We start from the raw sequence: 25702 nt of genomic DNA on the forward strand, positions 1-25702 counted from the left end.
CCTTTTTCCTCTCATGGTTAACTCTGTATCTTAGGAAACTTCTATACGATAATTACTACCTCTGACCCATAATAATAGTAGCAGTTAATGAACTTAATTTCTCCTATAATAATAGTAGGAAAATAAATATAGAACGCAACATTTATTATCAAAAAACTAGATTAAATTAAACGATAAATTAAAAATATTACTTCTAATTTTTATTTCGAGTGTTTAGATAGTTTCTGGATTTTTCAATAATTTCGTTACTGCGTTTTAAACTTGTAGGTAGGACAATTGGACAATTGATTTCGATCAAATGGAATTAGAAAAATAGTTATAATTTGTAATAATTAGATTAACTTAAAAATTGAAAGATGTGTCGAAACAAATGACAGATGTCATGAAACATTAACTTACAGCTGCATTCATCAATAATTCCCGTTTAAATATTCACCTGCTACTACATATTATTATGGGACAAAGGGAATATATTTTATAGAATTAAGTAGATATTAGATAAGCATATTTTTTAAATTAAGATATTATCATCGAACGATACCATTAAATTAGCAAATCGTTCAACGATTAGTTTCCTTGGTATTACATCGCGTATCGCATAAATCAGTGGCGAATGCTGGTCTAAATCGGAGAATGATCACCGTTGTGTCAAAATTAACGCTACAAGGTTCGCTACATAAATTACCTTCGCAGTGTGTATTCGGTTAATCCGTGTTACAGGAAACCCATCATTAGCCTAATGAACCGTTTAATCATACACGCGTAATACTAACCGATTAAAATATCCCGATCTGCCTGTTCGCGTGGGTCGCGATCGATGTTTCAAGTAGAGAGAAATTATAATTGGTAGGTACCCGAGGGGTGGTAGTTCGTTTTTCCTTCTCAAAGCGCGAATTAACAAACGACAAAGCGGTTCCGGTGGAGTTTCCTAAAGGAAACGTTAGACACGTGAGTCTACTACGAATATCGAGTGACACAGCGTGCGCTGATTTCTTCTGCGACGTTATCTCCGGACCGCAGGTAACAGGATACAGGATTACGTGGGCTCGGGGATGTTGCAGGATTAGGGCTGCTTGTACCTCGAAGCTTGCAATCGTGTAACGCCTCTCTGCCAACACAACCCCTTGTTATCGCTGCGCCTACTTCAGCAACAGGGAACAGACAGCTCGAATACGAGTCCTTTGTAACGTGACAAATGTGTCGCGGCTGATTTAAGACGCTCGGAAATGTAATTACGATGACGAGGGTTCTGTGCGGGCGGCTCGTGATGTCTAGATTGCTCCGTACTACTTTCATTTTCACCCTAAAGGATATTAAGGGCGATTCTAATCGTCACTTTTTAATTACACATCGCATAAAGGGTGTTTTAACAGAAAATATTAGAATTGCTCTTGTGATGATTTTTCTAAAGCTGATTAGCGAATTGATCGATAGGGAAATTTTAATTAGAATGATTTTTTTTCCAACAGAATTATAATGGTTTCCTGTGAATTTCATTTCTTGAGAAGAGATTTAATTATCATTATAGTCGGCTGAAGTCGGTCTAAATTTCAATTCGCTTACATATTGTCCTGTTACGTAATCCGGAGAGCATTAAGATTCAGACTTAAACGCTCGACGTCCCCTTTATTGTCTCCGAAGCTGGAGCGTGTTACGAGGACTGTTCGAGAGGATTACAGGCGAAGCTTACTACGTTACACGCTTGCATTAATTGCGATACAAGCAGCCTCCTTTGACCTTACACTTCGCATGAATTTCATTAGTTATTGTTTCTTGGTAATCTCAAAACCCGCGCGTTCTTCTGATTCCTCGGAAATGGAGCAGAGTTCCAAGAAAATGGGAAAACAATTGCTGATCGAATTGTTGATCTGTTTATTAGCTTGTACGAAAAATATTTATACAGGTTGAAACGAACGGTCTTTTATTTTTTTATTAATCATCGGTTTAGAATCAACACGAGTCAGGCGAGCACGACTGATTGTTCCATTTAAGTTCGTTTATCATCACACGTCGCACAGGGTAAATACCGTGATGTAATTGCAGAGAAATAATCATTATTGGGGAGAGGAAATATTTCCATTTTTTGATGACCCAATTTGGGGAATAAAAGGGAGAATATGTCGAAGCCGTGTCGAGCGCACTCCAATTTGACAACGGGAAAATTGATAACGACAAAAATATTGTCGCAGGTATTCTGGCAACAATTATTTTTGCCGACCACCTAGCCGTGACAATTGATTGGCGCATTTCGCGTGCAAACAAACGCGGAACGTTTTAGCTGGTGCTTTTAATTTCACTCGCTTTGCCTTTTCAAATAAACTTAGATACATACTATTCCCGATGACAAACGAACCATCACGGTACGAGCACGAATTTCCCTTTTTCCATCGATGAATGAAAAAATAGAGTTGAAATACAAAAATGGCAAACGAAACGACGCGATAGAGACAATACCGTATGTTGATTACTATCACGGTTCATTAATCTTGTTTTTGATTTTCACGCGTGCAATTTCTCGAGGGGAAAAACCTATCTCGGTTTTTATTTATTAATTTTCTTTTAATATACGACTGCTCTGGGGGGTTACTAGTGTCTGGTATTATGAATTTTATTTAATTAAATAATTAAAAAGAAACAACAACCGCTTAAAGAATAATTAAATTTTCAGTTGAGATATTTGTTTTGATTTTTACGCAATTTTCCCATGGGAGAAATCTATCTCGGTTTTTATTTATTAATTTTCTTTTAATATACGACTGCTCTGGGGGGTCACTAGTGTTTGGTATTATGAATTTTATTTAATTAAATAATTAAAAAGAAACAACAACCACTTAAAGAATAATTAAATTTTCAGTTGAGAAATTTATTTTGATTTTTACGCAATTTTTCCATGGGAAAAACCTATCTCGGTGTTTATTTATTAATTTTCTTTTAATATACGACTGCTCTGGAGGGTTACTAGTGTCTGGTATTATGAATTTTATTTAATTAAATAATTAAAAAGTAAAGACAGAAGCATAAAGAATAATTAAATTTTCAATGTAGAAATTTTCTGATAATTGTGTTTGATAATTACGAGTAGAGGATAGTAATCCAGGCTGTTTATTAACGAACTAATAAACAATTCGTTCCAATCGCAACGAATTCATTAGCGAACTGTTAATGAATTAAATCGTCGGTATAAGCCGATTCCACGTACGATAAGGATAAGCATTACCATCTAAAATTCGCAAACGATTAAAATCGCTTTACATTGTTAACGAGCAGGCGCTGGTTCCGCGATGTTATCCGTTTAATAAGTATCAACAAGCGTACAATGTTTCCAGTTAAACGAGTCTGCGAAACGAAAGACGATTAATATTCAATTTTCAAATTCAAATAAACGCGGATCGACTGACACAGAATGGTCGGACGTTTAATGAAGTTACAGAATGGTCTTATAAAATATTGCGTTCTTTTTTGTTTTCACGAAGAAATAGAGTCGGAGAAATAAATTGCAGTTTGTGTTGAAAAGAAATATAACGAAGAAGCGGAGGGATCTTTTCCTTGAAACGGAAGTACGAGTTGGTTGGAAAAACAAAACTGAATCGCGAAACCGAAGTTTTTTTTTATTAACATCGTTTAGCGGAAAATACGTTGTAAAAAAGTCGTAAAAGTATTCATGTCCTTTTTATTTAACAATTGGGATTATTTACGATATTGGCTTCAAATTGAAGATTCAGTTTTATATTGAAAAAGAAAATCCTCATTATTTATAATTGTGTTGTTACATATCAATATATTTTCTTTTTTTCATTTTTCAATTTCTACCCTTATTTCTTCTTATTTTGATATCTGATATTTTCTTCGTCTCGCGTGATCGTCGAAGCTGTCATCCCCTTTGTCAGTAGAAGCAATCAATCATTTTTCTCCATGATCATCGTCAATGATTGATTCGTCATTGTTTTGATTAATGACCTTAAGTTTTATTCATTAATCAATATCGTTGAATGTATTCCTCACGGTGATCGTGATTAACGATTCGGGCAAGTGATACAGTGAGTAGTTTGAAAAGTTTTCGCGTCAATGAAGGCACGATAATTATAATAGATTCTGTCGCTATCGTCAGGATGTTAATTCTTCGTTTTAATATTAGAATCTTACATGATTCACGCAAATTCGCTTGTAACAATTGGTAGAATCAGTGCGAAAGGAGCTTAACTACAAAGCATTAATCCTCTTTAGAAGGATAAGTAACGTTTCACGTAGGTAATTCGACAATTGTCGTAATGCCGGTCGTTACGAAATTTCTCTCGATGGAATCTCCGGACGTGGAGGAAAATCGCGATCAAAGAAGCAATTTTGAAATAGTGAATTACTAGTCTTGATAGAGTGCTTTAGCTGAGAGTCGGGGTTGAAAGTCTTCTGCAGTTACTGCCAATTTCCATTAAGCGCGTAATAGTACCGACAGAAAGGCTCGTAAGATTGCTATAATAATGTCGTTAATCAACAAATTCGACTGCAGTATTAACGATCGAACCTTTGATTACGCTTTCATGAACAATTAGACGCTAATTATTAAACTGATGTAAGGTTTAACTTAAACCTTTCACGTATGTATGATTTAAATTAAACTGACAGCATGAATATTCTTCCACGTACAATTTAACTTAAACTGACTGCATGAATATCTTTTCATGTAAGGTTTAACTTAAACTAACTGCATGAATATTTTTTCATGTAAGGTTTAACTTAAACCTGTCGCATGTGTATTCTTCCACATATGTACGATTTAAATTAAATTCACAGTATGAATATTTTTTCATGTAAGGTTTAACTTAAACTAACTGCATGAATATTTTTTCATGTAAGGTTTAACTTAACTATTGGCAATGATACTTTTTAAATTCACGAAGGTTGAAATTTTACACGCGAAAGACTTTAAGGGCTGAAACTAGGGGTGAAATTTCATCCCTGATAGTGTTTAAGGATTAAGCACGACCGAGAAATACGATTCGGATTGAAAGAAAAGCTCTGTGTATTTTGCAAAACAGAAAATTGCAGAAGCGACGAGACAGTTGTACAGGCTCGTAACGCGCTGGTCTATCGTGACCAAAAGGAACTGAACATCACGCGCTAATTAGTCGCGATGCAATTACCAAGCGGATTAACGGTAACCACGAGAGTCTGGGAACACGATATTTTTTCGCCACGCTTTTGCCCGTTAACGAGCATTTTCTACATACGTGCCGTGATCGTCCCTCGAATCGTATGAAAAATCAGGGAAACCAGACTTTTCTGTGCGAGATAAACGACGTTGCTAAATATCCGGCGCGTCTTTAGCAACAGCCACTCGCGAACAAAAATGGGGATGGATGTTGGTACCGAGTGTTCTTTATTGAAATTTTTTTGACAATTTTAATAGAATCTTCTTTTTATTTTATAATTTAAGGAATTAAGGAATTAATGAAATTATTTTAGCTGAGCTGTTATCGTCATTAAAATTATTTTATTCAGTTTCAATTGTAAATTTAGAATTTGTTTAAACTGATACGATTGATAAATAAGATATTAATAGCTTTCTCTTGTATTTCGCCGGAAAACTGGTATTCCGTACGACCAATGATTTTCACATAGCTGGAAAAAAGGTTTGCTTTTAACTTCGATTGGATTTGATTGGATTTCACGAGCGTGTCTGGTGTTTGCTCATACATGAAAATTGATCGGATACCGTAGAATCCGCGTTGTTTATTGCGTTAGGATTAAAACCATCATTGTTTCGTCGCGGTGGAAACAATTCGGCCGTAAAATTTCGCGCGGCGAACTGAGAGAAGCGGGAAAAAAAATTATCGCTTCCGTTTCGAAAGCATCCTCGCAAGTTAAATACTCGATAATGATCCGTTTTAACTAGCACAGTCAGCAGAGGAAAGAAGGAAACGTAACGCAAGAAACTCGTTTCCGCGTCTGTTTACCAACAATCTTCAAAGTAATAGGAGGGTATCCGGGAGTTTCGAAAAGTTTTGCACCGGGAACTAATATCAGAAGGGGAAGTATCATTTTTCGTCAACTGTTTGGAGATCTTTCGCCGCTGTCAAAGGGAAAATTTTAATTTTATGCGAGCTTCCCGAAGATAACGTGTACCGAGAAGAAACTGGAACAAAACCAATTCTCATTACGGTCGGAACAAAGTAACGTTTCCTCAGGGTGAATCACTCGTTTGCAGAACTTTCGAAGTGGAGCTATTACTTTGCGACGTATTCTGAAACATCTGGAATAGCTATTATCAATAGAACGAGAAATTATATTTTCATATGCAATTTTTCTAAAATTTCCTAAAATAGACGAGTAACAAAATTAATCATTTAATTTTTCAAACATAAATTAGTAAGAGCCATCGGTATTTTTGAAGATAGACCAAACGGTTGAATTTTAATGGGAAAGGGGGTGGAAAAAGTAGAAAGAGATAAATTTTCGTCGGACCAGAGGGATCGCGGTGATCTTGTTAACCGAGGAAAGCTCGGCTGACGGGTTAGAAAAGCTGGCGTCGAAGATGAAAAGAAAACAAGGCGGACTTTGAACGGCGAGGAATCGTCGTGTAAAAGGTGCACGATCGTTTGCAGTTTTTAAAAACAATTTACGCTCGATTAATTAACTCTCTCTAATTTCACCCTTCCTTCTTTTCACTGAATTCTGATAGATAAACAGGAATTGAAGTATTAAAAAGGGGAAAGTAAACTGGGTTTATGAAAAAGTCATCAAATTAATGAGAAAATAGACTATAATTATTTTTGATTATTTTTATCTATATCTATTCGTGTTAGCTTAATACAAAAAGAAAGGATACTCAAATTTAAGGGTTGATATCAATGAAAATAAAATATCGTTTCAGAAATGCATAATTTGCACTTTGCATTTAATAATATTCGGCGTTAACAACGTCTGTTATTTAGCTTTACCGAGGTTAATAAGAAAAAAGTTCATCTTTCAATTTTTATTTACTTTAATGTCAACAACGAGCCTTGGACACATTTGCAACCGGTTTTTCATCGCGGGTGGTAGCTCTTCTTTCTCGCAAGACGATAAATCCATGTAACGAGCTAATTAATTGTGCCTTGCGCGAGATCCGCGTCACCGAATCCCCTGATATAATAGAAAAAAGGAGAGGGAAAAAAATACAGGGTGTAGGCGCGAGCGAAATATTTGTTCCCGGCGTTGAATCGCGTCGACAGGATTAACGTGGCGTGTTTCGAGCGAGACTGAAGTGACGAGGGTGAAGATGAAGTTATTTACAAGGGTAAATCCCAACGGCTCGACGCGAGCATTCATGCTCGGAAAAAAAAAACAACCAGACGCGGATCCTCCTGGTTGTTCTTTTGGCTTACACGTGTGTACATGTCCTACAATTTTCATACATATCCTCTTCATTTTCTCTGTGTCCTTACGAGAGCTTTGAATGTTGGATGTTTCGAATTCTAGCTCGAAAGCTACGGAATTTCATTAGGGAGAAAGGAAGCTGATTATCCACAACCATAAGTACATTTTTTGGAATTTTCCTGAAAAGCATTCAATACTTCTTTTTATATAATTAATAATTCAGCAGTTATTTAATATTAGAATCATTGAGTCAAATGGCTCATTTTGTATTTTTTTTGTTATTTAATATTGGAAATTATGAATTCTATTTGGCAATGGTGTTTGTGATAAAATTTCTTGAGTAAATTGTATCGGAAAGCATTCAATACTTTTTTTTATATAATTAATAATTCAGCAGTTATTTAATATTAGAATCATTGAGTCAAATGGCTCACTTTGTATTTTTTTTGTTATTTAATATTGAAAATTATGAATTCTATTTTGCAATGGTGTTTGCGATAAAATTTCTTGAGTAGATTGTATCGGCTGTTTTGTTTCGCTGTTCAGCTTTGTTTCATGCATGAACGCGAGTTCTGACTTCTATTATCCCGCGTGTAAATAAAGTTTAAGTGAAAAAGTTTGCCAATAAATTTTTACACCAACGATAACGCGAGTTCTCCGCATATTCTGTCGCAAATTTCATCCCCCACCGATGCTATCCGGCGATTTTTTAAAATTTATGAACCCCGATTCGCCGTGTCACGTCCAACTTTAAATAAAAGAAATCCAAGAAGTGTAGGATACAAAATTCCTATTGTGACGTCGAGAAATGGCCAACTTTCCCATTTACGTTTCCGTAAAAAAAAAAGAAAAGACTTTTGTCTCTTTCTTTATTTTTCATCATTTTCATGCTGGATTGTGGCAAAATTCAAATTTAAATAAATAAAGGAATAAAAGATGCGATGCTATGAAATATCCATGGTTGTATTTAAAAATTGAAAAAACTTCTCTTTAAGTTTTCACGAATAAATTTTCTCTGTTCTTTGCATTGCGAACACGTTATTTCACCGTTTTACTGTTTTCTCAGTATTTGGTAGCTACTGTCCGTTTGTTAAAAATTAAAGCGAAATTACTTAGCGTCCTGTTTTAAATTTGATGGACCCTCTGGCACTAAGAACGTAACATATAAAGTTTGTGTTTCACTGAGGAAATATTAAAAAATTCTCTTTATTATGATAATCTTTACTTCCTTGTTGCTGTTTTTTATTTTTAGTATTCTATAAAAACAAAGCCTGTAGCTCATTTAAAATATTTCTTTCTCCAAGAACATTGGCTGTTTTTCTTGAAAACATGATAATCGTTATTACAAGAACTTCCTTCGCGTGTTTCTTGTTAAGTAATCAACCAACGTTGTGGTTCATCCACTTTTTTTTTACAACACATTTGTTTGTAGATCGAGGGACACGCTCAGATCACTCACGATAAAAAAGTTAATTTTCTACGATCGATAACCATGCAACGAGGGGAATTACTCTTTTATGCGATAAAATGTTCGAACGATAATTAAGAAAGATATTTATGAGCTTGTAGGGAAGTGGGTCGCGTAATTTTGTAATTATCGGTGATTGGTAGCTTATTGAAGAACGTTTCAATTTAAATTATTTTTTACTATTCATTAATACGTTTAATGCGGTAATGGGAATGGATGCACGCGGTAGCTGTAATTATTCTGATTTAAGTATTTCACCTGGCAAAATTAATGTGATATTAATGTTACTTAGAATTTATTTTATTCATAAAATCTAGAGGTTATTTTGAGGATACGTAGTTATTTTAGATAAAGGAAATTGTGTAGTTTAATGAAAATCAGTGGTAGAAGTGTAGGTGATCAGAGAAGTAGTATAGGCGCGCAAGTAGAACAGATCCGTAATTAGTCAGACAGAAGACATACCTACATTATATTCATATTTCGTTTTGAAAAAACTAATTTTTTTTTACGGAAAATAATAATATTTTGTTTGTAGTTGATTGTAGTAACAATAATTTCGTTTGTAGCTTTATCAATTAATAAATAAAAAAGATTGAAGAAATGACTCGCACCTGATATTGAGATATCTCAAATCCGCTTCTTCCATGTAATTCTTCTTTCATTAATTAGCTTCATATTTTATTTAAACTGTTTCTCAGAGATAAAAGTGTAGGTAAAGATAGGTAAAACAAATAGTACAAGTAAAGTGTATTATTTGTTTAAAATCAATTTTTTCTAATACTTAGCAATATATATATACAATAAAAAAATAATACAGCAGATTTATTTAACATACAATAATTAACAGAATGAGAGTCTGATAAATCTGACATGCACTGAAAGTATGAAAAATGAAATGTTATTTGGAATAATGCATCCAATTTATAATACTGTGAAATTGAATTTCCTAAAATCAACATTTCAATAGCAGGAGATAAATTTGTAAAAATATTGCATGCTTAATATTCATCGAGCTGAAATGTAGGTACTGTCATAAATAGAAAAATACACGGTAACGATATTTATTCGCTTCTTTCCCGGGATTTAATTCTCTCTCGTAAATTGTGCACGTTGCTCGTGTTCGAGAAACGAATGATCGATCAATCCGTTTGATATTCGCCCGAATAATTTACCTCTAAATAAATGATTGCAAAGTTTGGTAGATAGAATACAATGTTGACGCGTTCTGAAAGTGTTCTTAATGTTCCTGTTCTCGTTAAGTCGAGTGATAAATAGCTGTTCGAGAACTCCGTCGAGCTTAAAACGCCAGAAACAGTATTAGTTTCGTGCATTTCTTGCAAACGGGACATCGTGACTGCTTCGCTTAACATGCAAACAGGCCGTACAAGCAATTAGAAACTTTATTTTAAACGACCGTTCTAACGTCTATCAAGTTTAAAATCGCGATAAAATTCAGGTGAAAAACATATTTATTTAACAGTGAAAAAAAAAGTATTATTCAAATTGTTCTACCGTGATAATTGTTTTCATTTCTTAATTATTTTGATCGAATTCAATTCTTAGCATTGTATGTGTTAAATTAAATGAAAATTTAAATGGTGATTATGGTCATTTTCACTCTGTTAAACCACGTTGAAGTTCATCTAAAATGTCACTTAAAATTCTCATAATTTTAATTGTTGTAATTCATTATTTCTATAATGGTTGAAATTTATTTTCTGAAACCGACTGGTCAGATTGTAACGATAAATTTTTATAGGATTACATTCATAATTTCTTTCGTTTTAAATACGTTTAATTAGTTTAAATCCGTTTAAACAGTTCGAATAATTCTTCTTGCACGTCTATTGTCTTAATTGGGAAATGTGCACGTTGCAACGATTATTATCTCTGTTTCTCCGTGGTATTTTAAAGCTGCCCGTTTCATCCTATTATACAAACGATCATATTAACTTCGTCTTGCAATTTAAAGGAATCTGGGTCGAAATGTGCTGCTAATGTTCTTCCTAATTACAGCTTCTTACAATTAGCCTAATTCACTTGGTCGTAAGAAAGATCTAAGGAAGCAGTTGTTCCGGGAAAGTTGATTCGAAAACCCTGACAATTATTACAAAATTTTTCATTTCTTTGTAAAATATTTATTTCTTTCTCCTCTTCGGTTTGTTTTATTGGGAAAATGTCTCACGTTTATTCGCGACGAAGGGCGTTTCATAAGGACTTTCTATCACTTCCGAAGACCATTATCGACCCTAGAACTTTCCAATCGCAGTTTCACAAATCCCCACGACAGAAAGTTTCACAAAAAGGAGAAAGAAATGTGGCATTTCTCGCAAGTTGAGGAAAGAGTTTCCCACCTTAAAGGGCTAACTCTTGTGAATTTAATCCCTTAACTATTTAACTATCCAACAATTAATTCCTAAAAGAAATTTTGTCAATTTGTAAATGGAATAAAAATTTAAATGTTACATACATATATACATGGTCCAGTGTCAAAATTATTCAGTAACGAAGGATTTAATACTTGCAAATGATGTATCGAACCATGTTGAAACTTTGTTTCGATAAATTAATAATCTATAACATTTACATGGCTAGTAGTGCTTTGCCTCTTTTCATCATAAACGAAGGAAGATCGAGGCGTCCATATTGGTTGCTTCGTCGTCATCATCAGAGCAGCTGCTTTTGACTATGCTTTACCATCGAGGGCACGAGAAGCATCTGCCATTAAGTAGAACACCGGGGCTTCATTTCCTCGACAATGTTGGAATAATCGTCTATGAAGCAAGCTATAATATTGACCGCCATTCGGGCCACCAGTTTCTCCTCCTTTCTCTCTGTTCTCGTGTCTCTGCTGTTTCATCTTCTCCGCTGTACCGTTTCGAGGAATTCGCATTAATATGTACATCAAAATGCGGCATGATTGCAAATTTTCCCCGGGTACATCGAAATTCGGTACACGTCAGCCTTTCGGTTCGACTACCGAGTTTTGATTACTGTTGGAATTTCGGATTATTTTATTCAATTTATCGACGAAACGAATCGTTCCACGGACAGGCGAAACGGCAGGCAATATCGGACATTTTTTGGGGCGGTTAATCGGTGGAACTGCGGATGTTTTTCAACGCGAGGCAGAAGAACGTGTATTCCGAAATCGATTTACGACGTCGGGTCTCGGTGTATCGTCTATCCAACGCCAGGCCATCTGTATTCATTCCTGTTACCTCGTCTGCTTTTCTAACTGCTGGGAAGACACGAAACGCGCGATTCCGACACCTTCCCGATGGGAGATCCATTGAATCCGCGACCAGGGAGTAAAGACCTGAATCGGGTGAAAATAACTTTGCCGTTCCGCTGAAACGCGATGGCTCTTCCGTGTTTGCTACTATAAAAGCTATCGATTCATGTCGTTTGAGAACATTGGTTAAACGAAAATTTCAGCGTTCCGTTAACGCTTTGAAAAACCAAGTAACCGCTTTTATTTGACAACGAAAAGGGTTAACGCTCGAGGATCGTTTACGAAACCGACGTAACATTAACACCAAAGCTTCTGACCATTGGAAAACTTCCATTTGCTCGTCCACTACATCGATCCCCTATTGACCTGTAATATCTAGCCAAGGTGATCTAGCGTAGCTTACATCGTTGCTCTTCCAGTATTTAAGCTCGTTGCTCAGAACTGTGGAAACAATGCGGTGAAAAACAAGTTACCGTGTTATGTTAGTCGGGGTGGTAAGCGCGTTATAACGAGAACGAAAGTGCTCACCGAGTCAGCAGAGGAACGCTTTGAAGTTTCTCCCGTTGGATACGCCGACAGCCGTTTTTCGTCTAAATCTGGAACGAGCAAGTTTTTCGTCCGAGCTGTTCGGAACACGTGTTCTGAAGTAATTAAAATATGCACTTTACAGCTACTGTTTTAAAATGAACGCGCTCGCTACAAATTTAAACTTTGGGGTTAATTAAGGGACAGGATTAATTAGTGATATTATTCACGAATTACAGTGAAATATTAAAGAATGAAACATCGAGGGAAGTCAGAGTCGTTGACGTGCATCGAGGAACACGATGCGGAAATGCATTTCATGGTACGTTCGTAATCAAATTTCATCCGACGTTTCGATACTGGCCCACCCCCGTACCACGAGCTCGGAAACACGTAACAAGATTACCATCCAACGACGTGCAATAACCTAAAAACGTAATAACAAGGAACTCGTACGAGACGTGGAACATGTCCGCGATACATTATCCGCGACGTTCCACAACGAAACGGAACAAAAAGGGCGAAAGGAAAAGGGAAACGAGCTGCGAGTGCAAGAGTGGATCGAGATGGATTATGAAAAATGAGTGTGGTATGTTGATAAGAACCTCAAGGAAATTGTATACCTCTGGAATGATTACTTAAGTTTATTCTTAATAACTTTAATTCCACCTATTTGTCTTCGAAATCTACGAATTTCTAATATCTGACCCTTGCCTTTCTAAAATTGCGAACTGGCACTTTCACCGTTCAAAAAATCCAGAACAAAATTTCTAAGAGACTTAGTTCACTTCAGGAAAAATCTCAATTACGTCGATGGTCTAAACCATCGAAATGGAGTCAATAATGTTATATTAACAAAAACCTCAAGAAAATTGTATACCTCTGGAATGATTACTTATTCTATGGTGAAGGAGATAAGTTTATTCTTAATAACTTTAATTCCACCTATTTGTCTTAAAATCTACGAATTTCTAATATCTAACCCTTGCCCTTTTGAAATTGCGAACTGGTACTTTCACCGTTCAAAAAATCCAGAACAAAATTTCTAAGAGACTTAGCCCGCTTCAGGAAAAATCTTAATTACGTCGATGGTCTAAACCATCGAAACGTAGTCAATAGTGATTTCCACTCGAGGGGTTAATTAGTTAAAACACCGGTCCGATAAGGAAACGATTCAGCTCGGATTCTTGATCGAGCAGTACGATTATTTTTCTCCCTTCGTCGGGAAAAGAGCAAAGGAAAAAATAGAAGGAACGGTAAGGTGAAGAGGGAAGGAGAAAAGTGTTCGATCGAGCTTGTTGGAAAACAAGGAGCGAATGGACACCGTTGAAAAACGAAGCCTGGACGAGTAAGGTAGCTGGAAAATGGGAATTGAATTATGCAGAGAGGAGAAAGGAACGCTGTAAGAGTGGCAAACAAGGGAGAAAGAAAGCGGTTGGAAGGGAGAAAAAACTGGAGCAAGATTAAAGGGAACGGTAGCCAAAGATTTTGAACGAGGAGATAATGGTAGGAAGGGAGGGACGTAGATAAAGCGGACAGGTTTGTCTCGGTAAAATGATGAGCTAGGGACCTCGGAGAGAACTGGATCCGTCACTAAAAGATCCGGGAAATTAGCTGATAAGAAGTTGATTCGGAAAAGAGATTGGGATTTATACTGGGGCCTCGATGTTGGACAGTTTCGTTTATTCGGTCAAGTAGAAAAGATTCAGTCTCTTTCCTACAATGATACAAATATAAATGAATTTTTCTGTGGCATTTTTTAAAACAATTCTGCGAGGAAAAACATCAATCATCAGTATCGCATCACTTTTATAAAATAACAAGTGAAAAGTTTCAATTGAATATGAGAACAATAGTATTTTTTGAATAACTATACTGTGTCATACTGCACACATTTTGACTGCAGCGTGCAACGTGTTAAAGTGCGTTTCGTAAATATTTAATTTTTTTTTTCGCGTTAAAGTATTGATTTATTGAAAAGCGATAACCGATCTTCACACGCAATTGAAAAAAGTTTTCGTGCATGCAAAAACGAGCGTTTTAGTTGTCTGAAATAAAAAAAAAACGAACGATGTAAAAAATGTTTCAATATTCATATAAAAAGTGGTGAATTTCGGATTTTCCTCGGTGTTTTACAAACGTGATATATGATTTAATCGGTTTAAATTCCTTCCATACACAGTGAAATGGTTTGGAAAAATTAAGAGTTTAGAATAGTAGAACGTTTCTTATTCAAAGAGACTTTAGCATAAAATTGGTAGGGAAATTGGAAAAGTTTGAAGTGGCGAATATCGTCTGCTTTTTATTGGTTAAATTATAGAAGCTACTTAAGATTTTCATTTAGCTTCTTACTGAATTTTTCCCGTGGATAATAATACCCGAGATTCTACTCCTTTTTCTGCATATAAGTATTACTGATGAAGGTGATTGATAAATCAATAGAAGGCCTCGAAATTCACAAAATTTTTTATTTCTCTTATATTTAATTTAAATTAAGTTAGCCTATTTAAATTAAAAAGGAACTCGGTATTATTTCTCAGTTGCATGGTAAATTAATTACTCGTACAATTAATTAAGCACAAATGTACAGGATATTTAAGAATCTAGATTTTTAACCACACATTTCACCGTTTCCTACTTTTCTATTTTCCTTCCTTTCTTTCTCTCTAAAAACACACACAGTAGTTTCGAGATAAGGTAACGGAATGTCTTTTTCTCTGCTCTTTCTCTTTTTTTTTTTTTTCAACGAACCTCGAGCGTTGTTTTTTTTACGCTCGTAATACTTTCTTTGTTCTCACTGTGAGCACCTTTCTATAAACTCGAGGGTGTTTGGGTCACCGAGAGTTATGCTTTAGCGTTTAGCTCGTGTTCCGTGCACGCTAAAGTATTCTGCCCAGGCGAAAACTTTCTTTTCCGTGTCCAGAAACTCTCGTTTGCAGTGCGAAGTAGACTAAAGCTGGAAGGAGGGTGTCCTTCCGGTCTCGGTTGGATACGAATAACTATTGTTTCAAGGTAGACCATTGTCTCGTTAAGAAACGATCCTTTTCAAGAATCATTTTCATGAATTCTCTTCAATTGCGAGCCATTTAATTGTTCGCCGTAAATGGGAGATCATTTAAAGTTAAAATTTCAACAAAGATAATAATTTTTAATGCAACCAAGGTTCACTCGAGAGAATAACCAATCACTATATTTATGATAATTTTTCAATTTCACTATGATAGAATTTTTGAAAAATTAAATACAAAAGCATTTAAAATTATCCCCTCGAATAGAAATGATTATTTATATTTTCGTTCGAAGAAAGTGATTTAATTATCGTCGTTGCACGCGAATGCGAACACTTTGATACGGTATCGCAGAATATTCCACGTGGTAAAATGGAGCGAAAACGTTATCAGAACGAGCCAACAATTTCACGTAGCGAAGCGTCCACAAAGGAGCAGCATTTTGCTCGTTGAATCGACGCCAGCTCGTAGCAAGGTTACTGGCAGGAATAACTGGAAAGAGAAATCGTTAGGTAGGATCGATGAGCGGTAACCAGGCCAGCCTTTTGCCCTTCCTGTTAACCGCTAATTACAGGCTGATCTCAAAATGAAAGGACACACGACTCCTGTCGATAAAACGATATTGCCTGACGCGTTGAAATGCTCTTATTTACTCTGTGGAAACGGTCTCGAACGAAAACTGGCCACGGGAAATTCACTGAAAGTGTACATCACCCTGAATCCTTTCGAAAATATCCACTCGGTAGATCGGGCAACTAGAAAACGTCGAAAAATCTTGTCTAAGAATCTCTAATACTGTCTAAAAATTAATTTGAAATATTTCATAATCATTGCCTAATTATCGCAATCGACAGATTTAATTCCAATACATGATCCTCGTATTTGCAGAAATCGAACGATCAAAATTCTCAAGTGTCGAAATAACGAAACCGTTCGATTTAAAAGATCTCTAATACTGTCTAATATTAGTTTGAAATATTCCATAATTATTGTCTAATTATCGCAGTCGCCAGAATTAATTCCAGTATACGATCCTCGTATTTATAGAAATCGAACGATCGAAATTCTAAAGTGTCGAAATAAGGAAACCATTCGATTTAAAAAATCTCTAATACTGTCTAATATTAGTTTGAAATATTTCATAATCATTGCCTAATTATCGCAATCCTCAGATTTAATTCCAATACATGATCTTCGTATTGACAGAAATCGAACGATCAAAATTCTAAAATGTCAAAATAACGAAACCGTTCGATTAAAAAAATGTCTAATGCTGTCTAATATTAATTTGAAATATTTCATAATCATTGGCTAATTATCGCAGTCGCCAGAATTAATTACAGTACATACATGATCCTCGTATTTACAGAAATCGAACGATCAAAATTCTAAACAGTCCAAATAACGAAACCGTTCGATTTAAAAAATCTCTAATACTGTCTAATATTAATTTGAAATATTCCATGATTATTGTCTAATTATCGCAGTCGCCAGAATTAATTCCAGTATGCGATCCTCGTATTTACAGAAATCGAACAATGAAAATTCTAGTGTCGAAATTACAAAACCGTTCGATTTAAAAAATCTCTAATACTGTCTAATATTAATTTGAAATATTTCATAATCATTGCCTAATTATCGCAGTCGCCAGAATTAATTCCAGTATGCGATCCTCGTATTTACAAAAATCGAACAATGAAAATTCTAAAGTGTCGAAATTAGAAAACCGCTAATATTAATTTGAAATATTTCATAATCATTGCCTAATTATCGCAGTCGCCAGAATAAATTCCAGCATACGATCTTCGTATTTACAGAAATCGAATAATCAAAATTCTACAGTTTCGAAATAACGAAACCGATCGATCAGAAAGTTCTATTTAAAAAATACGCCCTTTTAACGGTACACCACAATTCGACCCGGTATATCATGGTTCGCCACGTTTTGTATTGCCGGCTGGGATAGAGGTCGAGTAGTCGTGAACAGCCATCGGGCTGAGTGTTTTCCTGCGTGTATCCACGAACGTTCTGGTAAATACATTAGGTATCGACGTGGTTCCGCGTGAAAAGGGCCATTTGCATCGAGAATGGTGGCAACGGGTACGGGAAGGCATTCGTCATCGGATGCTATTTCGTGGGTTGGGACGACGTTGATCGCGCAAGAGGCTAGAGAGAGGAGAGGAAACGGTTCTCGTCTCCGCATGATAACGAGGGCCAGTACGATACGATACAGGAAATGCAGCTCGTGCCGCCGGTATATCCGAATGCAGCCACTGGCTGCAGAAACTCGAACCAAGCCCATATTTCCATACAAATTGCAATACGTGCGAGACCGTATCTTGGCGCGTTCGAGCGGATCGCACGTTTAATTGTTCCGCCTATACGATCGTCGCGGAAAAATACGACGAGGGTCATCTCACGCTCTTCGTTCCTTTTTATTCTTCTCCTTCGGAAAGGAAAAGCAGCTTTATTGAGGTTTAATATCGAGTCTCCGCTTCTCTGATATCGACTGTCGATCGAAACTACGGGGATGATCGTATTGGGAAATTTAATGCCGCCAGCGATAATTTTAGCGATCGTGGTTTTCCGATGTTTCACCTTTGAACCGGTAAGCTAAGTCTATATTTTAATGCTTAAATTTCAGTTGAAATACATATCTCCAGCTTTCTGTTCAAAGACTTCGTTAGGGTCAATGTAGTGGACAGGGAGAAGCGATATTTTTAGTGATATGTTCAAAGTTTGAAATTTTCTAATGTAAGTTTCAGAGTAATTTTTATGACTGAAGTTGGTCTCCTACGTTAATATAGATTATTATCTTTCTGTTCAAAGTGTACTTTGTTTCCTGCAAAACTGAGAAATTACGGTATTTAAATATTAGAATTTGTTCGTTTTACACCATTTCTACGGTATAAACTCGCGTGGAAGTGATTTTCATGATTTGTTTTACTCTGTAAGAAAATTGAAAGCAAACTGCAATACCGAAAAATAAAGATAAAGATGAGATTTTTTTACATGTGCATTTTACCACCGTAAAGGGTAGGAACCCTCGAATATGTGGCTTTATTCCGCGCTTCACGTGTAAATACCCGTCACTCGTTCACATAGGTGTACCACAGAATGTTACGGGATTACGGTGTCGACATCGGTGGATTCGATGGTAACCGATATCGAAATTGTTCGATTACTTGCACGCACTAAACCTTATATTTCTCCTCGTTTCGTTCTCCATTCGCTTCTTTGCGAAATAGAAATTCTTGTAATCGCCAGCGAATTGAATCGGAGATTAAACCTGTTAACACGTAAATGTCTTTTTTCTTTTCACGATATCCATTTAGGATCCAGAATGGATTTCTCATTTTGCTTTTGTTCTGCTTGTAATTGAATGTAATGTAACTTCCCAGGAGTTTTTTCTGTATTTCGATATTATTTCACGGCTTAAGATCTTTATAACGTCGAAAGTTACTTTTTATTATATTATGCAGAAGAGTTTCAAATAAAAATTGAAACGCCTCAACGTAAGCATTAAATTGAAATTACACGAAGTATCTTTTTCCCATCTTTCATATTCTTTTTTTTTTTTTTTTTTTTTAAATTAAGGTTTATTGTCACATCAACTACAAGGTTATTAGCGACATCAAGGAGTAGGTTAAGATTACATTATCAGTTCTATTAGTTTAGTATCTTTGTTTCTGTTTATCGTGAGTATTTCGCGAATAGAATCGCGAAGAGGGTGAAGAGGAAACAAACGAACCATTGATTTCAATTTCGTCGCGCATTTGTTAGCAATAATGGCCGCAATCGCGACACCCGAACAAACCGGCGGATACCGTGGATTTCCGGCTGAAAAGAGCGGGAAATTAAAGCGTGTTCGTCGAGGAGAATCGTGGCTCGTTCCAATTAATTTCTAACGATCTCTCGATCGCCAACGAAATACCCATTCCTTCATTTCTCACCGTCCCGTGCTGTGAATCCAAAGTTTATCGGAATCCATCGCGAATCTTATCGATTCTCCACCGTGGATTTACTGCTGGATTTATTATTTTTATTTATAAGGCAATTTTCACCGTACTTTGGAAATTTCAACCGTAAATAAATAATCGAAATTAATTGCAGTAGAGAAGAATAAGTTACTCGCTTGTAAGTTAATTAATTGGTATTCAATTTTTGGTCGTTTATTGTGATTGCACCGGGGAAAGATAAAAATGATAATGTATAAAGAAGGTGGCGAAAGAGAAAAGGAGCTTGACAGGAAATCTGTTCAAGTAATTCTTCAATGTAATTTCCTTTTCCACCCCCTTCTACTTTGGGAGTGTTGGTCGTAGTTGAGGTAACTTCGTTAGGTTCTTCTCTCCACCTTATTTTCAGTCTCATTTTTCTTCAGGGACGAATCAACGGAGAAACCTCGCGAAGAATATCACCCCTCTCCTTGGACATATTTATATTGCTTTTGTTTTTCATAGAGTATTTTCAATCGAAATTTTCCAATAAAGAAACGATCAAGCTAATGCTATTGTCTTAACAATGAAACATGATTTAATATATACGTTCATTATTTAGCTCGATAACAGCTAACATACATTTAACCAAAAGTCCCTCGATAAAATTTATAATTTAAAGTAAGAAACTGGAAACCAGTCATTTTTACCCATTTGGTAGTTCTAGTGTTAATAAGAATTTTGGCGAATAATTTTCACTTCTTTTCAAATTTTCCCGCGTAAACGTTGGCGGTCTTCCAGAGACCTATGTTATATGGGGCCTCTTTTCCTACATTGTCATTCTCTTCGGGAACGTCGAAGAGGAAAGATGGGTGTTCGGGGAAGGCGAGGCTTACGACGAGGACCCTGGAACCCGGGAAACTAGAACATCATTTTTCCTGGGAAAGCCTCGTTTGATCGCGAGTGTACATTCGTTAGACAATGCATATATTTGCAACACGGTTAATGTATGCTTCTACTGGGAAAAGTTTAAATTTCATTACTTGTGAATACATTTACTTATCGAGTTAGTATGTGCATACATTGACTAGTTAGCGTATACATTTACTGAATTAACACATTTAGTGTAACATATATACATGAAATTACTCGGGGCATTGAAATCGGCGAGGTAGACTCTGTTTTACATAATTAATAACATTATTCAAGATCAGAAAAAAAACACTTAAGAAAATAAATCAGGTCTGCGTTAAAATATTTTATATCCAAGGAACATTAATTCAGATTTTTATGAAAGTAGAAAATAATTTATAATCCTATGTTGAATCCCATGCATTTTGAAGCAGCTCATGGAAATTATTAAAATTTCTTATATTACTTTGATAAAATTGCAAAACAGAGATTTAAAATTAAAATTTGAAGAAAATATCGAGTGCCTATAATATAGTAATTAGATTTTTGACAATGAAAATAGATGATCATAGACGAATCGTTAATCATCGATTGATGACACAAAATCGTTAGGACAAGCGGGTTAAACGATCGCGAAGCAGTAAACTATAGAATCAACGTAACATGTTCGGGATAAACGATAAATTCAACTTACAGTTTATCGTCAAACAGCTTGTTTGCGCTTCGTGCGAAGTTCAACGAGAGACCAAAGACAAAGTACGCGAAGTCTTTTACAGACAAGTGGCGCAATCAATCACTCAACAACGTTCCGCTCGAACGGTATAAATCACTTTAACTCGTACGCTAGAAGCGTAATGTAAATCATTTTAACGCGACGCGAAATAATAACGACGAAAGCAAACAATAAATAATCGCCCGTCAATGATAATCTGCGCTCGCAAACGAACGTATCCCTTCGCTCAGAGAATCGGAAAATCGTCAAATTTTTCGAGTAAATTCCTGTAAACCGTTCCCGAGCAACCGGCCGATTAATATCGTGGGAGAGATTTTAATTCACTGGCTCGACAATTCGAGTCACTGGCGTGGAAAAATAAGGGACCCTCCGCTCCGACCACCTTATGGCACTACTTTTTCGTACGTGGGAAGCTATTCTCTTTTTCTTCTTTTGTCTGTATAGGGTGTTTAAAAAATCATCATTTTAAACGCGGGGTCTAACAAGGAGAACTACCCAAGTGTTACGCACACTTATTAATGAAACTTTGCCAGCTTGTAGAGCTCGTCGAGCTGAACACGCCTATACCCCGTTTTGTGGGCAGACGACTAATTGTTTAAAAGATATTAATAATTAAAGTTAGTTACTGCTTACATTGAGAAGTATGACAAACTCACACATACAATTCGCAATCTAGAGATCCACGGTTCAAATCCTTGGTTCCCAACATTTTTATTTTTTTAATGATAATTTGTCTCTTTTTGAATTACATAAAAATTATCATTATATAAAAAAAAAAAAAAAAAACGGTAACCCAGGATTTGAACGGAGGACCTTTAGATTACGAGTCATGTGTTTCAACACGGAGCAGATGCGTGACTTGCAATTTGAAAGTCCTCGGTTCAAACCCTAGGTTCACAAAAAAAATTTTTTTTTTTTATGATAATTTTTATGTAATAGTTATTCAAAAAGAGACAAATTATCTTTAAAAAAATAAAAAAAATGTTGGGAATCAAGGATTTGAACCGTGGATCTCTAGATTGCGAGTTGTATGTATGAGTCTGTCATACTTCTCAATGTAAGCAGTAACTAACTTTAATTATTAATATCTTTTAAACAATTAGTCGTCTGCCCACAAAACGGGGTATAGGCGTGTTCAGCTCGACGAGCTCTACAAGCTGGCAAAGTTTCATTAATAAGTGAGTGTAACACTTGGATAGTTCCCCTTGTAAGGGAAGCTTTTTCTTTACGATTAAATCATCAAAGTCCCGGCAGTAACGAATGAAAAAGCAACGGTGACAGAAGAGAACGATTCCTCGCGTTTTTAAAAAACCTTTGGTTTTGCTATTCGAACCAACGTCCGTTTTATCGATAAATCAACGTCGACCGAGTGGCAAGCTGCTTTCGGCCGCGTGTCGGATACATTCGCGAGTGCATATACGGGAGCAATAAATAAACGGTCGAGTTCCGTCGTCGGTCGGAGCTGTTCGTGTTCGCTGATATTTCCGCGCGCGAAATAAAACGATTTCACGCATCGATGTGGAATTTTTCGCCTGGACGAGGTTCTCCCGTAGACGCCATATGGGAAATCAGTTGGGTATTACCGGCCTCTACGTGATAACTGTACCGTTCGCTCGCACCGGTTGCACCCTCCCGATGATCGCGTTGACAGAGAAAGCAGCCATGCTTACTTCCTTACTTCGTGACATGTATTTACCTTTCGATCCTATGGGACCACCTTGTTCGAGGGAAAATCTATAGAACGTCGAGACTTGCAGTTCGAAATAACAAAGAATAAAAATTAAATTGATTTTTTTTTAATTTTTCTAAACTACGAGATAACTCGTAGTTTATTTACTTGCCATATTTGTGCAGCTATGATGAAATTCATAGTTTATCAGTGTAAATACGAATACATAGCCTCAGGGCAGAGAAAAAAAAATCATTATTGGCTTACATGAACAGAAAATTTGTTAATAAATGAACAGAAAATATAATAATTCGCAAGATCTTTTTTTTCAAGAAGACACATTCTATATGCTATAGGAGTTTTTAATAATATAATATGATTAAATTAAATTGGCTTTTTACACGTTGATATAAAAAAATAAAGATTTTGAGAATTTTTATATAGGCTCAGGTTTTTAATATTTTTGTGTATAGTACATGAAATATTCTTTCCCTACGTCGCTTTAATATCAATGTCCTTCAAATTAGGATTTTCACCTCCTTCCCTTTATTGCCACTTTTATTAGAGAAGCTACCATGCTCGCTACTGCACTGTATTAGACGAAGTAATACCCTGAAATTACTGGGTAATTTGAGGTATTATCAACGCTTCTTTCAGCAACGAGCAATCTCGGTGGGCGAGTAATTTGTCGAGAAAATAGGCATTCGAGGAAGGTGATAAGAAATCAATTCCCGTCTCCAATTTTACTCCTCCATCGCCTTCTATAATTCCTGGTGCATCCGATGGCCAGTCTGATAACGTCCTTCTAATCCGATCTTACTTGGTTTATACGATGGTTCGTCGAATTTAATCCGTATCTAGTACGGTATAGTTCAATTTCATCGAACATCGTTGAAGAATAGAGAGCGTTATCGAACGTTGTTGTACAGATTTTGGCAAGCAGCCCGTTCACGGTGTCGAAAAATTCGCTTGCTTTCTTTGGAATCTCCGCTGGCCAGATTCTATTCCGAGATCGGATGGACTCGATGGCTTAATTCCAGCTGCTCGATCGAATTACCTTGATCAAAGCCAAAATCACGTATTCCTGCATTAAAGATATTATATGCCTCGAATTTCGGTTAGAAAACTTCGGATCAGTTGCGGTGATCTCGTTATATTAATAGCTGATGGTTAGTCGTGAAAATCCTCGCGTGATTAACACGTTCCAAATTAAGCAATTAATTTTCAAATTTAATAATAATAAAGCTATTCAGATTTTTCTTCCTTTTTTTAATTATTCGATTTCTTACACTAATACTTACACTGATCTCTAAACACTAATCTTCAAATTTAATAATAATAAAGCTATTCAGTTTTTTTCTTCTTTTTTTAATTATTCGATTTCTTTACATTGGAGATTTGTAAAATATTTTTTTAGATAATCAAACTCACTACTTAATTTATTTATTCATTGTACGTACGTGTACCGTGTCTACAACGAAGACATTAAACTTTATTCCTGAATTTTGCGCGGACAACTTCATATAACTTTCGTAAACTTTCCACGCTTAGTGTGCACGCTCTGGGAGGTGTTAATTAACGTTTCAAATTATTTAAGTTTACAAGCAAAACGATGGTTATTTGTTGTTAAATAGTTTTACTCAAACGGCGAATTATCCTCGGTAACTATTATAACTACGAGACACTCTAAATTAAAAATAAAATTCTTTGGAATATGAAAGAATATCCATTGTAACGCAGTGTACAATATAACCAGCCCTTTTATAGGGACGAAGAAATCCGCTGTAACAAAGTTGGCAAGATAAATGGAGATACAAGAATAAAAAGGAATCATTGTGAAATATTATTATGGCAAGTTACTCTAATGATGCCAGATGTTTTATATTGTTTAATGTAAGTGGAGAATAAGTCCACTTTATTGGAAGTTCTTGAAGTTCTCAGAAATGAAAATTTCTTGAAAATAGCATTTTTATTAAAATCATATTCTTCTGTCAATCACCGATCAATTTCAAGGCAGTAAAATTTAATTTGAAATAGGAAAAGATAAAAACTTTCAGTGATATTCTTGTAGGTTTTTTCTCAAACGGTTAATCGTTTCACGGACTTCAGATTGTCGTTGAACTCTTCTTCCCTTTTCTATTCCAGACAGTTGACATTTCTTTCAGAGACATTCGTTCGTTCAGGTATTCTTGAGCGACAAACGACGTTTACTATGCGGCAAACGTAGCCAGTGACGGACTACGAAAAGCAATAGCCCGGGACAACGAATGGAATGCTTAAACTGGTTTGCGCTGATGTCGAGAGTGAAAAGGAATTACTATTGTACCGTGTGTGTACTTGAACTCGGCTCGAGACAGGCGACAGGTGTTATTGCGTGTTCTTCGTTATCGTACGTGACCGCTCGTCAGGAAGAAGCAACGATCGATCCTCCTCTTCGACTGATCGAATCGATTTGTCTTATATGTATCTTAGGATATCCTGAAAAATAGGAAGCAGGAATTGTTCTGCTCCTTCAAAATTGTGAAACTTTTATCGCTGAAGCTACTGCTATTTGATGATTTTTAACATATCGTTGTGTTCTATTTTTGGTTTGAAATCGGTATTTTAATATTTTGCCATTCGTTCAGTCTATAAGCACAGCCAGTTTACTTTAAATTTTTTCCTAATCCTTAGAATTCTATAAATATTCAAAATAAATACTCGAAGATTTAATTAATAAAATCAAACTGCGGGTTTACACATATTTGTACATTCGATTAATTGGAACATTCATACCTCTATGTTTCGTTCATTCCAAATCGATATCTATTTTCTCAGTTTTCCTATCAGAAAATTCCACAAATATTTATACGAATCTTCTTTTA

The 25702-nt window shown here is 35.8% G+C and overlaps 1 protein-coding gene across 5 annotated transcripts in view; it reads left to right on the forward strand.

Annotated features, from left to right (window-relative positions):
• Positions 1 to 25702, forward strand: part of Phlpp (PH domain leucine-rich repeat protein phosphatase) — a 109890-nt gene that overhangs the window by 5237 nt on the left and 78951 nt on the right. The gene's annotated exons all lie outside the window — the stretch shown is intronic.

The sequence above is a fragment of the Osmia lignaria genome, chromosome 3 (genome assembly GCF_051020975.1).
Source record: "Osmia lignaria lignaria isolate PbOS001 chromosome 3, iyOsmLign1, whole genome shotgun sequence".
Lineage (NCBI taxonomy): Eukaryota > Metazoa > Arthropoda > Insecta > Hymenoptera > Megachilidae > Osmia > Osmia lignaria.